We start from the raw sequence: 12,494 nt of genomic DNA, 5'->3' as shown, positions 1-12,494 counted from the left end.
AATTTTATAAAAAAGATAATCTTTATATAATAAGTGCAGTCAGAGTTAAACAGCAAAGACAGTTTACAGTAACTTATATTGTAAAGATCCTAACCTAGATAACCAAACCTGCAAAAGTAGAATCCCACAGCAAAGTCACAGCCTACTGTGTCCGCACCAAGCTTGCGTTCCGCAGACAGAGACCGCATTCGATGCACAGATCTGCTGCTTTTCTGCCGCCAATATGCTGTCAGATTTTGTTCAGCAGATTCTGTCTACAAAACACAAGCCCAATGCAGACACAGTTGGCCATGAATCCGCTGTGTGGGACTCTGCTTTTTCAGATTTGGTTATCTGGGTAAATTAATAATCTCATAAAGTTTAATATTTATCACTAACCTGCGTCTGGCTGACCTGTCATCTCCGCGAGGTTATTCTGATTTTCCATGCACCATCTGTCACAATCACGGCTCTGCACTACATACCTCCGTGCTACTCCTGAATGCACCACAGTGTTGTCAACTTCAGAAATAAATTTATAAATTCTAGAGATTTTTCATTATTGTCAACATTATCTCCTCTCTTTTTATAGATTTTGGCTCCTTACCATAATAATATTGTATTGCTGATACCATATAACAACATTTATTAATAAAAAAAATTGGTGTACAAAAATTTAGTATGCCCAAGTCATATTATTGCATTTTTATTTATACGTTTGTGAATAAACATAAAGTTCTGAAAACACAGTAAAAATGCGAGCCAAGTTTTTGCTTCACTATCTAAATTTATACATGTGCCGTGTCCATGGCGCTGAAGCGCCCATAGACGGTCCTGCATGGCAATCCTGCTTCTAGGACTCGCAGAGACGATCTCACATTATTGTTATTTTAAATTAGGGAAATCTTTTTATTGAGTAAACAGAATTCTAAATCCTTCTCCAGAATTAAAGTATAGATAATAAAATTTAGTGCTAACCACAATTTCATTCGAAAAACGAAAAAAAATTACAATATTCTACTTTTGTTATCGACTTTTACAATCGTGTCGTAGTTTTCAAAGTAATGCGTGCGCGTATATGTGTACGTGCGTGCATATGTATATATCAGGCCTGTTCAACTCGCAAGAACTCGCTACTTTTTCACATTACATTCTCACAAGCAGTCAGAAAGCTACGAAACGAGAGGAATAGGGATAATCGTGAAAATCGACTGAAAAATACAAACCGACCTCAAGTCTAATTAGGTCGATAGATTATCATATGATCCAATGATGCACTTCACCGCACATTTGATTACAGCACCACCTATCATGATATTCTGCAACTAAACTAGTGCTCTGTTTCTATCCTCGGACCGCTTCGGACCGATTCTTCACTCACACATATATACGAAATTTTCTCTGAGGCTTTTTTCTTATACCAAAGCTTCTAGCTCATTTCTGCAAGCATTTTATTATTCTTTCATGTAATAAGATTAGTGCGTACTAGTTATTTGTACGTACAGAGTCTTTAAAACTTATGTGTTGCAGATGAAAGATACGAGACGACTGCACAAAAGTATAATTTTCTAACTTTTTTCGTTTTTTACATGAAATTATAGGGAGGCACTATTTGTTATTGTCTATACTTTAATTCTGGAGAAGGATTTTTAATTCTATGAAATCAGTAAAAAAATAGGCCTAATTAAAAATAATAACGTTCAATCGGTAAAACAGACGACTCCAGCATCCCCTTAACCGATTATATTCGATAATTGCCTCTTCACTAGCTATTACACACGAAGGGTCAAAATTAATCAAATGCAATCCATCCAGAGATGTCACACGGGATAATGCAACATAAATCTGACCACAACTAAACACAGAATTACCTATATCTGTAACAACATTTTGCAAACTTAATCCTTGAGCTTTATGAATGGTAATACCATAACTCAAAGATATTGGAAATTGTTTCCTAATAACAAATGCTTTTTCCATAACTTGAAATTTGACACTTATTCTTTCAATAAAATATTCCAAATCAGATGGTAAAAGAAGTTTGATTTTTTCTACATAATCCGTAGATGGATCTTGCACAACTGAAATAACTGTAGCAATTGTACCATTTACAAGGCCTAAACTAGCATCAATGTTACGTCTTATCATAACTTTTGCTCCAATTTTAATTGTAATTCGTTTGAAAAGCCCAGCTGTCCTACTATTATCATCATCATTATCCGTCAATAACTTTGTTACTCTTTTTTTAATATATGGAATACATTCAATCTCATCTTCAGCAATTAATAATATTTCTTTTGAAGCAATGCGACTTAACATTGCATTGTTAAGAACATCACACATATGACAAGTAGGGAGTAAACAAACGGCATCAGAAGGCAAATTATCAATAAAATTACATAATTCACCTAATCTTTCTTCGAAAGACTTACCTATAAAAGATATTTTTCTTTTTTCGAGAATGTCACAATCAGATTTTGTCAGTAAACCAATACGAATTCTCGAAAGTAATTCACGATAAGATCCATCTCCTTGTTGGCGCATATTGATCGTTAATTCATCGTAATCAAATAAAGTAGTCCATAAATTAACAGCATTTAAGGAACCAAGAAATTTCTTAACTTTTACATTTGATAAATCTACGAAGGCAGGATCTTCATGTACAGGAGGTAATTGAAGCAAATCTCCAAATAGAAGAATATGCACTCGACCAAACCAACCATTATCACAATCAATAGTATCAAATATTTCAGATAATCGAAAATGTATATACAATAAAATCAAATTAGATATCATTGATATCTCATCAATTATAAAAAGAATAACATCTTTGAGGTCTGCTCGTAAAACTTTTAATACATGATCAGCTAATTGTTTATAATTAGGAGTAGAACCATGTTCAACGGGTAATTGAAGTAATCTATGTACTGTCAAACCATTTATATTAAATGCTGCTATACCAGTGGGCGCTGCTATTGCAGTATCCTTATTAAGATTTTGTTTTATCCAGCATTTAATAGTTTTAATCAAGAAACTTTTACCAGTGCCTCCTTCTCCACTAACGTATAGTCGTAATAACGATTTTTTATCTGACACGGTATTAATGACTCTATCAAATACTCTTTTTTGATCTGCATTCAATTTTGAAATCATTTCAGATATATCGATTTTTTCTTCGTGACCACCGAGATCTTTAAAATCTTGCATTGCTTCACCAGCTTGAATATTTTGAACACCTATCGGATTATCAGGATCATCTTGAGACAGATGCTGTTTTTCGTCAATCTGTTGTTGAACCAATTCCTTCACAGTTTCATATGCTTGTTTTAATTCTTCCATTTTTTCATGATACTGCAATGCTTCGACGAGATGTAATTTTACCTTATGAAATGATTCCGCATAAGTATCACAACCATTTTTAAGATTTTCCATTTTTCGCCATGGTTGAAACATAAGAAGTAATGAAAAGAAATAATTTTCCGGCCGCGTCTTAACATCATATTTATAATGATTAATGAGATGTCCACGTTGTCGCCGTTTAAGGTAATAACCATTATCCATTTTGTAATATTTAATATTTTTACTTTGTGGTTTAATTTTTGTAATATCATGCCATTGCATAAATTCATATAAACACATCGATTTAAATTCTTTCGGTCTATGTGGATAATGGTCATCTATTACAGACGCACAAAATATATCTGTAGAATCTCTATCGAGAGCTTCAACTTCCTTAACGTTTTTGACTCTTCTATATCGTATCTGATTCGTATCCAACCATTTAATCGTCGTATTTCGATCAGTTCCATATAAAGGAATACTTAGCAATGTATCCGCAGCTTCAAGAGCTCCACATTCTCTATTATTTAAAAATCGTAATCCAATATTCCAAAGACAGCTTGCTATCGACTTGTTTGTCTGATTTTTACAATCAAGAATATCTTCAGATAATTCACATTGTCCTGCTTTATTTACATACTTACTTATGTACATATTAATAAACCTTGAATTTTCTCCAATATATTGTATATCCATATTTCCATTCCATGCAGTAAGAGTAGGAGGATTATAGTCATTTATATAACCCTCTCTCTCCGTTCGAGGAATATCATAAAGCCTACTTCTAGACTTTAACTGTTTCCTACCTGCTATCGAACTTACAACATCTCTTAAACATAACGTATCCGTAACAGGGCGAGGAAATCCGAAACGACATATACGACCAACTTTACGTCCCATTTTCTTAGAACGAAGACAATAATTGTTATGTTTGTGTTGTTGGTATGTATTAACTCGCTCATATAATAATGGAGAAATATTTTTATCTGGCATTTTACAAGTTACATATTGTAAAATAAATTCAGAAATTTCTTTTTCAGAAGATACACCAATAATTGGTGCATCTTTAATCCAAATTAACATATGAAAATGTTGTATCCCTCTACCTTGATATTCTCGTCGCCAGAAGTAATGTGTAACTTCTCCGATCGGATGATCTTCGGAACAAATAAAATCAATCATTGCTCGAAACTTATTATCGAGAAATCTCGACGCTGATACAGGATCTCTAGCAACGAGAGCACTAGTGGAAGACGAATCGTCACACCAACCATTTACTTCACGAATGTATTGACCTAAATCATCCCACATCCATTCACTAGGACTCAATGTTAAAAACCATGTCGCAGGTCCGTAATGTTGTATCATGCACTCTAAATCATATCTTGGTCTACGCCAATATTGTGCTGTATTTCTCAAGGTAGAAAATATTGTACTCAAATCAGACTCCAATAATTCTTTTTGCACTGCTTGTAAATATTCCGAAGCCGTATAACGATCTCGCAAATTGGTTACATTCAATTTATGATAAATACCGCGCTTTAATTGACGATTATTCGCATTATTTAATAAATAAAACAAATATTGTTGATTCAATCTGTATTGGGGATGTTTAGAAGTCAAACGACATTTAATATATTCATGTTCATGAAGTTTAATTTGTCTAGTTTCATGTTGTCCATTAACACCAAAAGGATATAAATCTGGAAAACATAATAGATCTAAAAATTTTTCACGGTTATCCAGAGGTAGTTCTTCAATTTTTAACATTTGATACAAAGCGTTAGCACTTTCACGTGTTTTTTTTTCATATAAAGGATAAATGGTATACTGTTCATAATAACTCTCCTTGTCATCGATAACCTGAGTTAACATAGCGTCACCTTGAAGATTTAAAACAATAGCTTCTGCATTATTTTTTGTTTCTTGCATTTCAATTTTGGAATTTAATAACGTACCATCATTATCATTATTATCCGATACAAATTCAGTATCATTTTCTGTCTCTTTTATTTCAAAAAATTCTACATTTTTTTCCGAACATAATCCATCGCAAGTATCTGGCAGTATAATGTGTTTATAAAGGTGATTATTACGTTTTAACCATACCAAAGCATCAAATACTTTTTTAAGATTTACCATTTCTTCCCAAATAATTTTTGCTTTTGTCGGAATACCTCTAACTAAAATGTACAATTCCATATTATTTTTATTTATCGCATCAGTTTTCGAACATATTTTGTTCATTGTTTGTTCTAATGGTAATGGTAAATGAAATGTTCTACCTTTTACTTTCTGTACCATCTGCCTATGAGGCAACCTTTTATTCATCACAGTTCCCATTTTAACAACAGTTTGAAATGCTTTAGCCCTTTGTATTAACATTTTTTCGAATGAATTAAGAGACGATATTACTTCGGGAACATTTTGGATAAATAGATTGTTTAAAATACAATAAGCAGGCATTAATCCATTACGGAATTTTCTTTGGCAATAAAGACATATGTATTGCGGATCAATATATAGATTTTTTATACGTGCCATTAAATCTCTCCAAATTGGAATATCTAATTGTGTTTTAACCTTACTAATTTCAGATACACTTTTCTTATAGCAAAGTCTCTCACATGAAATACAAGCATATCGAGGTGTGTCCATGGAACGTTTAGTCAACGCCTTAAATGCTTTGCTATATTTAGAAATAATATCATCATCACTCAAATCAGTTAAACTTTGATGATGTTTGTACATATTTGCTCGATCTTGTGCCAAAGTTATAAGTTCATTTAATGTATCGATATCGCCAGAATTTAAAGCTTTTTCTAGATCTATTAACTTTCGATAGTCTGCTCTTATTCGATAAATCAAACGTTTAATATGTCTCACTTTTGGAAAATGAGGTGATAATAATTGAATAGAAAGAGACATTGCTTTACAAAGATTTGGATAAATGTAACAAGCCTGCGTATGACCTAATTTGTCAGTCAAATCGTTTACTGTACATTTCTGATAAACCTTGCGCAATAACTCTGGTATTTTCTTTAAAGTACATATATTTATTACTTCGAGAAACTTTTTATAACGATCAATTACAAACGAATCAATTTTACACGAAGCGTTGCACAACCATGCTTTTTTAGCTTGTGCTTCTATTAAAGGTAATACATTTATAATTTGACCTTTCACGTTTGTTATTAAAGGTTGCAATGAAGTCAATTGCTCGCTATATGTAGAATCAATAAAATAATTTTCGGAAGAAGCTGTATGACCCGATACACCACATAACGCATGTAATTTATCATCAATTGTTAAACACTCAGTAACGAGAGTTAAGTGTACTTCAGCCTTTTTTTTCAATACAGCTAATATTTTATACATATTGTGAATATAATTATTTCTAATCTGCATAGACCAACGCAAAATTTTTTCAGCTTCTAATCGTCTTTCAATTTTGTTTTTAATATTAAGTTTATTCATAATATCTGTTATTGTTACGGGATTATGCATATGTATGTAATTTTTTGACCAAAACTTACTATATTTTTTAATAATATTTCGATCAACACATTTTTTTACAGAATTAAATTTTAACATATTTTTCTCGTAATATTGTTTATTATACAACCATTTACGATCAAAATATTTTCTGTATCTATCTCGTTCATGTTGTGAATGTTTAAAATAATGTATTCTCTTACGCAAACGATTTTTTTGTAAATTTTTTTTATATTGACGTCGCTTTTTAACACGATTATTTAGTAAATTTTTTTTATATTGATCCCGTTGCTTAGCCCGATTTTGTTCTAAATTTTGTTGATATTGAAACCGCTTTTTAGCACGATTATTCAGTAAATCTTTTTTATATTGATCCCGTTGCTTAGCCCGATTTTGTTCTAAATTTGGTTGATTTTGTTTTAAATTTTGTTGATATCGAAACCGCTTTTTAGCACGATTATTCAGTAAATCTTTTTTATATTGATCTCGTTGCTTAGCCCGATTTTGTTCTAAATTTTCTTGATATCGAAGCCGCTTTTTAGCACGGATATTTTCCAAATCATCGTCTATATAACGTTTTTTACTACGATTATCGTCAATTTTTTCATATTGACGTTGCTTTTTATTAACATGATTATTCAATAAATCTGTTTTATATCGATCCAGTTGCTTAGCCCGATTTTGTTCTAAGTTTTGTTGATCTTGAAGCCGCTTTTTAAGACAAACATTTTCTAAATCATCGTCTAGGTAACGTTTTTTACCATGATTATCTTCAATATCACATTTATTTTTCGAAGAATTATATTCGACCATATAACATTTTTTAACCTGATTATTATCAATATTATGACATTCATTCTTCAAAGTATTTTTTTTAGATAATCTCTTTATACGTTGAGCATTAGCTATAGCTTCTCTTGCTTTTATTACTGCTAATGGAAGTACTTTTTGAGGAACACCATAATTTAAATCCTGAGGAAAATGCTCAATCACATTAGATTCAAAAATTTTTAATAGATGCGAACGCATTAGACTATGGTCATATCTTACTTTTTCAGGTTTAATGTTATATAATAACGAAATAGCAAAAGCTATTGCAAAAACACCACAATCATTACCATTTGGTTGTTGTTGCACAGTCGGAAATCTGACTGAATGTGTCTCAAAATCATATGTTGGAAATAATCTTTTCAAGAATTGTTTGTGATCTTTATGTAATATTTTATTATTTAAGGAATCATATATAAATATATTTTTTCTATCGTAATAACTACATACCCAATGTGACGGACTATACAATATTTGAATATGTTTTGTATCTGGTAATACAGGTTGTATCAAATGAGGAAGCTGTATTCGCCATGTTCCAACAGGTTTATAGTCCGAACAGTTTTGTAAAAGTTCATGAAAATGATCAATATGGTCATCGTTAAGCCATTCATTTTGAATAATAATATCTTTATTTTCAGGTTTTAAAATAATAATTTCTTTTTCCTTTGGAGACATTTTATTTGAAAAACTTACTACAATTTTTCACAAACGTTCGATTGTTATAAGTGCAAAGCAGTGAATTTTTATAGATCCACAGCAACCGATTTTTATAGACACAGCGACCGATTTTTAAAGGCGCACAGCAGCCAATTTTTAAAGGCGCACAGCAGCCAATATTTATAGGCGCACAGCAGCCAATATTTATAGGCGCACAGCAGCCAATATTTATAAGCGCACAGCAGCCGATTTTTATAGGCGCACAGCAGCCGGATTTTATAGGCGCACAGCAGCCGGATTTTATAGGCGCACAGCAGCCGATTTTATAGGCGCACAGCAGCCGAATAATGTGATATGTATATATAAGAAATATGTAAAGAAAGAAGAAAGAAAAAGAAGACAAAACACAAAAAGATACAGAAAGAGAAATAAAAATAAGAAATACAAATAAAAATAAAAAGCTTTACCTTTCTTCTCTAAATTAGTAGAACCTCTTCTAAATTAGTAGATAATATAAGTATCTATATGAAAACGTAAAAAAGACAATTATTGCATACAAAACATCATCCATCCACAATGACCGCAGTAGTAAAGTTGTAATGCAATCACATTAACGATTGGCGTTTGCGATTGTCTCTTGATCAATGGACAAATGGCTAAAGCTTTCTAATTGACAAGATTGTCAAGAGACAATCGTAAACGCAAACGTGAACACAGATGCAATCGCTAATATGATTCGGGCATAACATATTTCAAAAGTCTGATCCACTCCCTAAAGCTTGGAAACAGCTTTAAAACATGATGAACATGTGGACTTGAATAACGTTGACAAGATCAGAAGGTCACCTTAATATTGATATATCAACATGATGTCCTCTTGACCTTGACAACATTAAAGTCAAATTCATACATATTTTTCTCATAATATCCTACTTACAACTTTCATCTGAAACATTTTTCCGTATTTAGGCTGGTATTCATAGTCGAATCTTATTTAAAGATCGTCTCCAGCAATGTCTTAAGATGCTAATATGGCTCTGTGATTGGTTGTTGGCATCTTAAGACAATACTTAAGATAATCTTAAATATAAGATTCGACTGTGAATACCAGCCTTAAAGTCGTTTCCAGGATTTAAGTAATAAGTCAATAGAAACGCTCTGTTTAGAAATAAAATATTAATATTTTTTCAGTTTATTTTATTAAATATAACATAATGTAAAAATTAGATAAAGCAAACAAGCATCGAGAACGTAGTATACTTATATACGTAAAGATATAGACCGGTATTCACAATCGGATCTTATATTTAATTCATCTTAAGTACTGTCTTAAAATGCCATCCGTCAATCACAGAGCCGTATTAACATCTTAAGACATTGCTCGAGACGATCTTTAAATAAGATTCGACTATGAATACCATAGATCGATATTCATAGTCGAATCTTATTTAAAGATTGTCTCGAGCAATGTCTTAAGATGTTAATACGACTTGGTCGATGGCATCTTAAGGCTGTACTTAAGATGATCTTAAATATAAGAATCGACTATGAATGGGCCATAAATTTACTTATATTTTCATAAAAAAGTTAGCTTTTCAAATTAACAAGTAAGCTTTTCAATACAAGATGTTCTGTATTTCTAAAAGAAAATTAATCCACTGATTGGTGTATACTTTTTTAGGATTAACGATCACATTTTTACTTTTTCAGAAATACAGAATCGATTCCCAGACGTTAAAAACCAACCAAAAGTTTGATTATTTCAATCAGTAGCAAAATATCAGATTAAAATCAGTATAAATCAAAAACATAACCATGTTTCACTTTTAATGCCCGTTTACTTTTATATTTAATTTTGGAAAATTCTGAGTCTACTTTGAAAATAATTACACATTTTCTTCTTGATACTTACTAAAATATTACCTTCAATACTTTCTTCTCGCCTTTGATTTAACAATAATCAAATTAATTATATTGACAATCTGTATCAATAAAACCACAACCATAAACAAAAATGAAGACACCATTCAAACGGCCATAAAATTTCTAAAGCTGAGTTCGTAAACATCACTGCCATGTACCTGCATATGGTACGTTCGGGGAGCCGCTATTAGCGCTACCAACATCAGTCTATCTTCATTGCTCATTAAAAGCAGAACAAGAACAGACTTATGCTGATAGTAATAGCGTCTCCCCGAACGCACTCATATATTCCAGTGTGTCTCCATCCACGTCACATCGACCCATGTCGAAAATGGCGGCAAACAAGGATATTATGTAAGTATAAAAAATATAACGTATCTCGTAAAAATATTAATCATTAAATATAATAAAAATAATACGTTTAATTTCAGCAATATGGAAATCGACAGTGAAGGAGATGAATTAATAGCCAATGCAGCTTCTCAAATTGAGAAGCTGCACGTGCAACAAGTCGCACCTGCAGCTTCTCAATTTGAGGAGCTGCAAGAAAATGCGCTACCGGCGGCGATTCCATTGCCGCCGACGACAACGTCGATCCCGCCGCCGCCGACGACGTCGATCCCGCCGCCGCCGACGACGTCGATCCCGCCGCCGCCGACGACGTCGATCCCGCCGCCGCCGACGACGTCGATCCCGCCGCCGCCGACATCGATCCCGTTGCCGCCGACAACGTCAGTCCCGCCGCCGCCGACGTCGGTCCCGCCGCCGTCGACGTCGTCGATCTCATCAGTGATGTGGTGGGGGGCCACACCAACGTGGCCATACCCATGGGGAGTACCCCACGGACTATTGATGACCCCACCACCACCACCACCACCAACACAACCGCCACAGGAGCGGACAAGACGTAAGTAAAAAATACTCCAGGTTTTCTATAAAATATATTAATATCAAGGTCTGGTCTGTGATACACATCAGTTTTTTTTCGGTGCAACAATGCAGCACGGTCAGCCACAAAAAAATAGTCTGTATCACGGATCAGATATTTTTATATTTTGTTTATTATAGTTAATTTATTTTTCCTTATTACAGCTCCTCGATGGCAACGAGCAGGGCGCGGGCGAAGAAGGGGCCGCGGAGGGCAGCACATAAGAGGAAGGGGCCGCGGAGGGCAAAATATATACATAACTTATAAGTAAGAGGTAAGTAAGATAAAGAGCACAGTCGGGCTCACGCTGCGCTTTCACTTGGCACGAGCCACTACCATGTCTCTTGATAGATGTGGACTATAAAAATACTGTTATGTGACAATAGTTACAAACGATCAAGGAATTCCTTGATCCGCAGCTACTATCACATTACAGTATAATTTTAATACATGTACAAAATAACAAAATTTTTTATTATTGTTTCAGAGCAATGCCATGGATGTATATATATAAAAAATACATATAATATGTATATAAATATGTATAATATGTATAAATACATAATAAATATTTTAAAAAAATTTATTTATTTGTTATTTATTGAATCACACGAGAGTATATATTACATACATGGAACGAAACTTCTAATATAAAAATTATGTATAACAAAGTACAACATAAACTTGTTAAAGTCATCGACGACTCTGATGGAGGTGAAAGCCTTGGAAGTTACTGCCGTTACATGTGTCTGTCTCATACGCTTATGATCTGCCGAGATGATACCGAGGAGGAAAGAGCCAAGATTAGTAAGCTTCAGGTGTACTCTGTTTAAAATGTATTCTCCGACCCACGTAAATGGGTTTCTACTGCGTCACTATTGCAGATGATCGAATCGGAATGGAATTTCATTAACTTAATAGGAAAATAATTTAACTTTAATGTTAATTTTAAATTAATATGTAAAGTTAATTTCTATTTCACTACCAGAATGCATTACGAATATCTCTCATTGTGATGACAGACATTGTGTGCTTTCCAGCAAGACAGTGTAACACAGTGTCCATTAGTGTGAGAAAGAACATGTCAGTGTGTCTCGCTCACACTAATGGACACTGTGTTACACTGTGTCTTGCTGGAAAGCACACAATGGGTGCGTTCGGGAAGACGCTATTAGCGCTACCAGCATCAGTCCATCTTCATTACTCATTAAAAGTAGAACAAGGATAAACTGATGCTGATAGCGCTAATAGCGTCTCCCCGAACGCACCCAATGTCTGTCATCACAATGAGAAATATTTGTAATGCATTCTGGTAGTGATTAATTTTAAATTAATATGTAAA

The 12,494-nt window shown here is 33.3% G+C and overlaps 2 long non-coding RNA genes across 2 annotated transcripts; one reads left to right on the top strand and one right to left on the bottom strand.

Moving 5' to 3' along the window:
- Window positions 1–108: 108 nt before the first annotated feature.
- LOC118648205 lies at window positions 109–1,605 on the bottom strand. Its single transcript, XR_004965205.1, has 2 exons — window positions 379–1,605; window positions 109–254 (listed from the first exon to the last, which is right to left on the bottom strand). It is a non-coding gene; the product is annotated as an uncharacterized LOC118648205 (long non-coding RNA).
- Window positions 1,606–10,907: 9,302 nt separating this feature from the next.
- LOC118648207 lies at window positions 10,908–11,694 on the top strand. Its single transcript, XR_004965206.1, has 3 exons — window positions 10,908–11,131; window positions 11,317–11,426; window positions 11,640–11,694. It is a non-coding gene; the product is annotated as an uncharacterized LOC118648207 (long non-coding RNA).
- The last annotated feature ends 800 nt before the right edge of the window (window positions 11,695–12,494 follow it).

Source organism: Monomorium pharaonis, unplaced genomic scaffold, assembly GCF_013373865.1.
Source record: "Monomorium pharaonis isolate MP-MQ-018 unplaced genomic scaffold, ASM1337386v2 scaffold_286, whole genome shotgun sequence".
NCBI lineage: Eukaryota > Metazoa > Arthropoda > Insecta > Hymenoptera > Formicidae > Monomorium > Monomorium pharaonis.
Note: the sequence above shows the minus strand (reverse complement) of the source record. Positions and strands in the feature narration are given on the sequence as shown.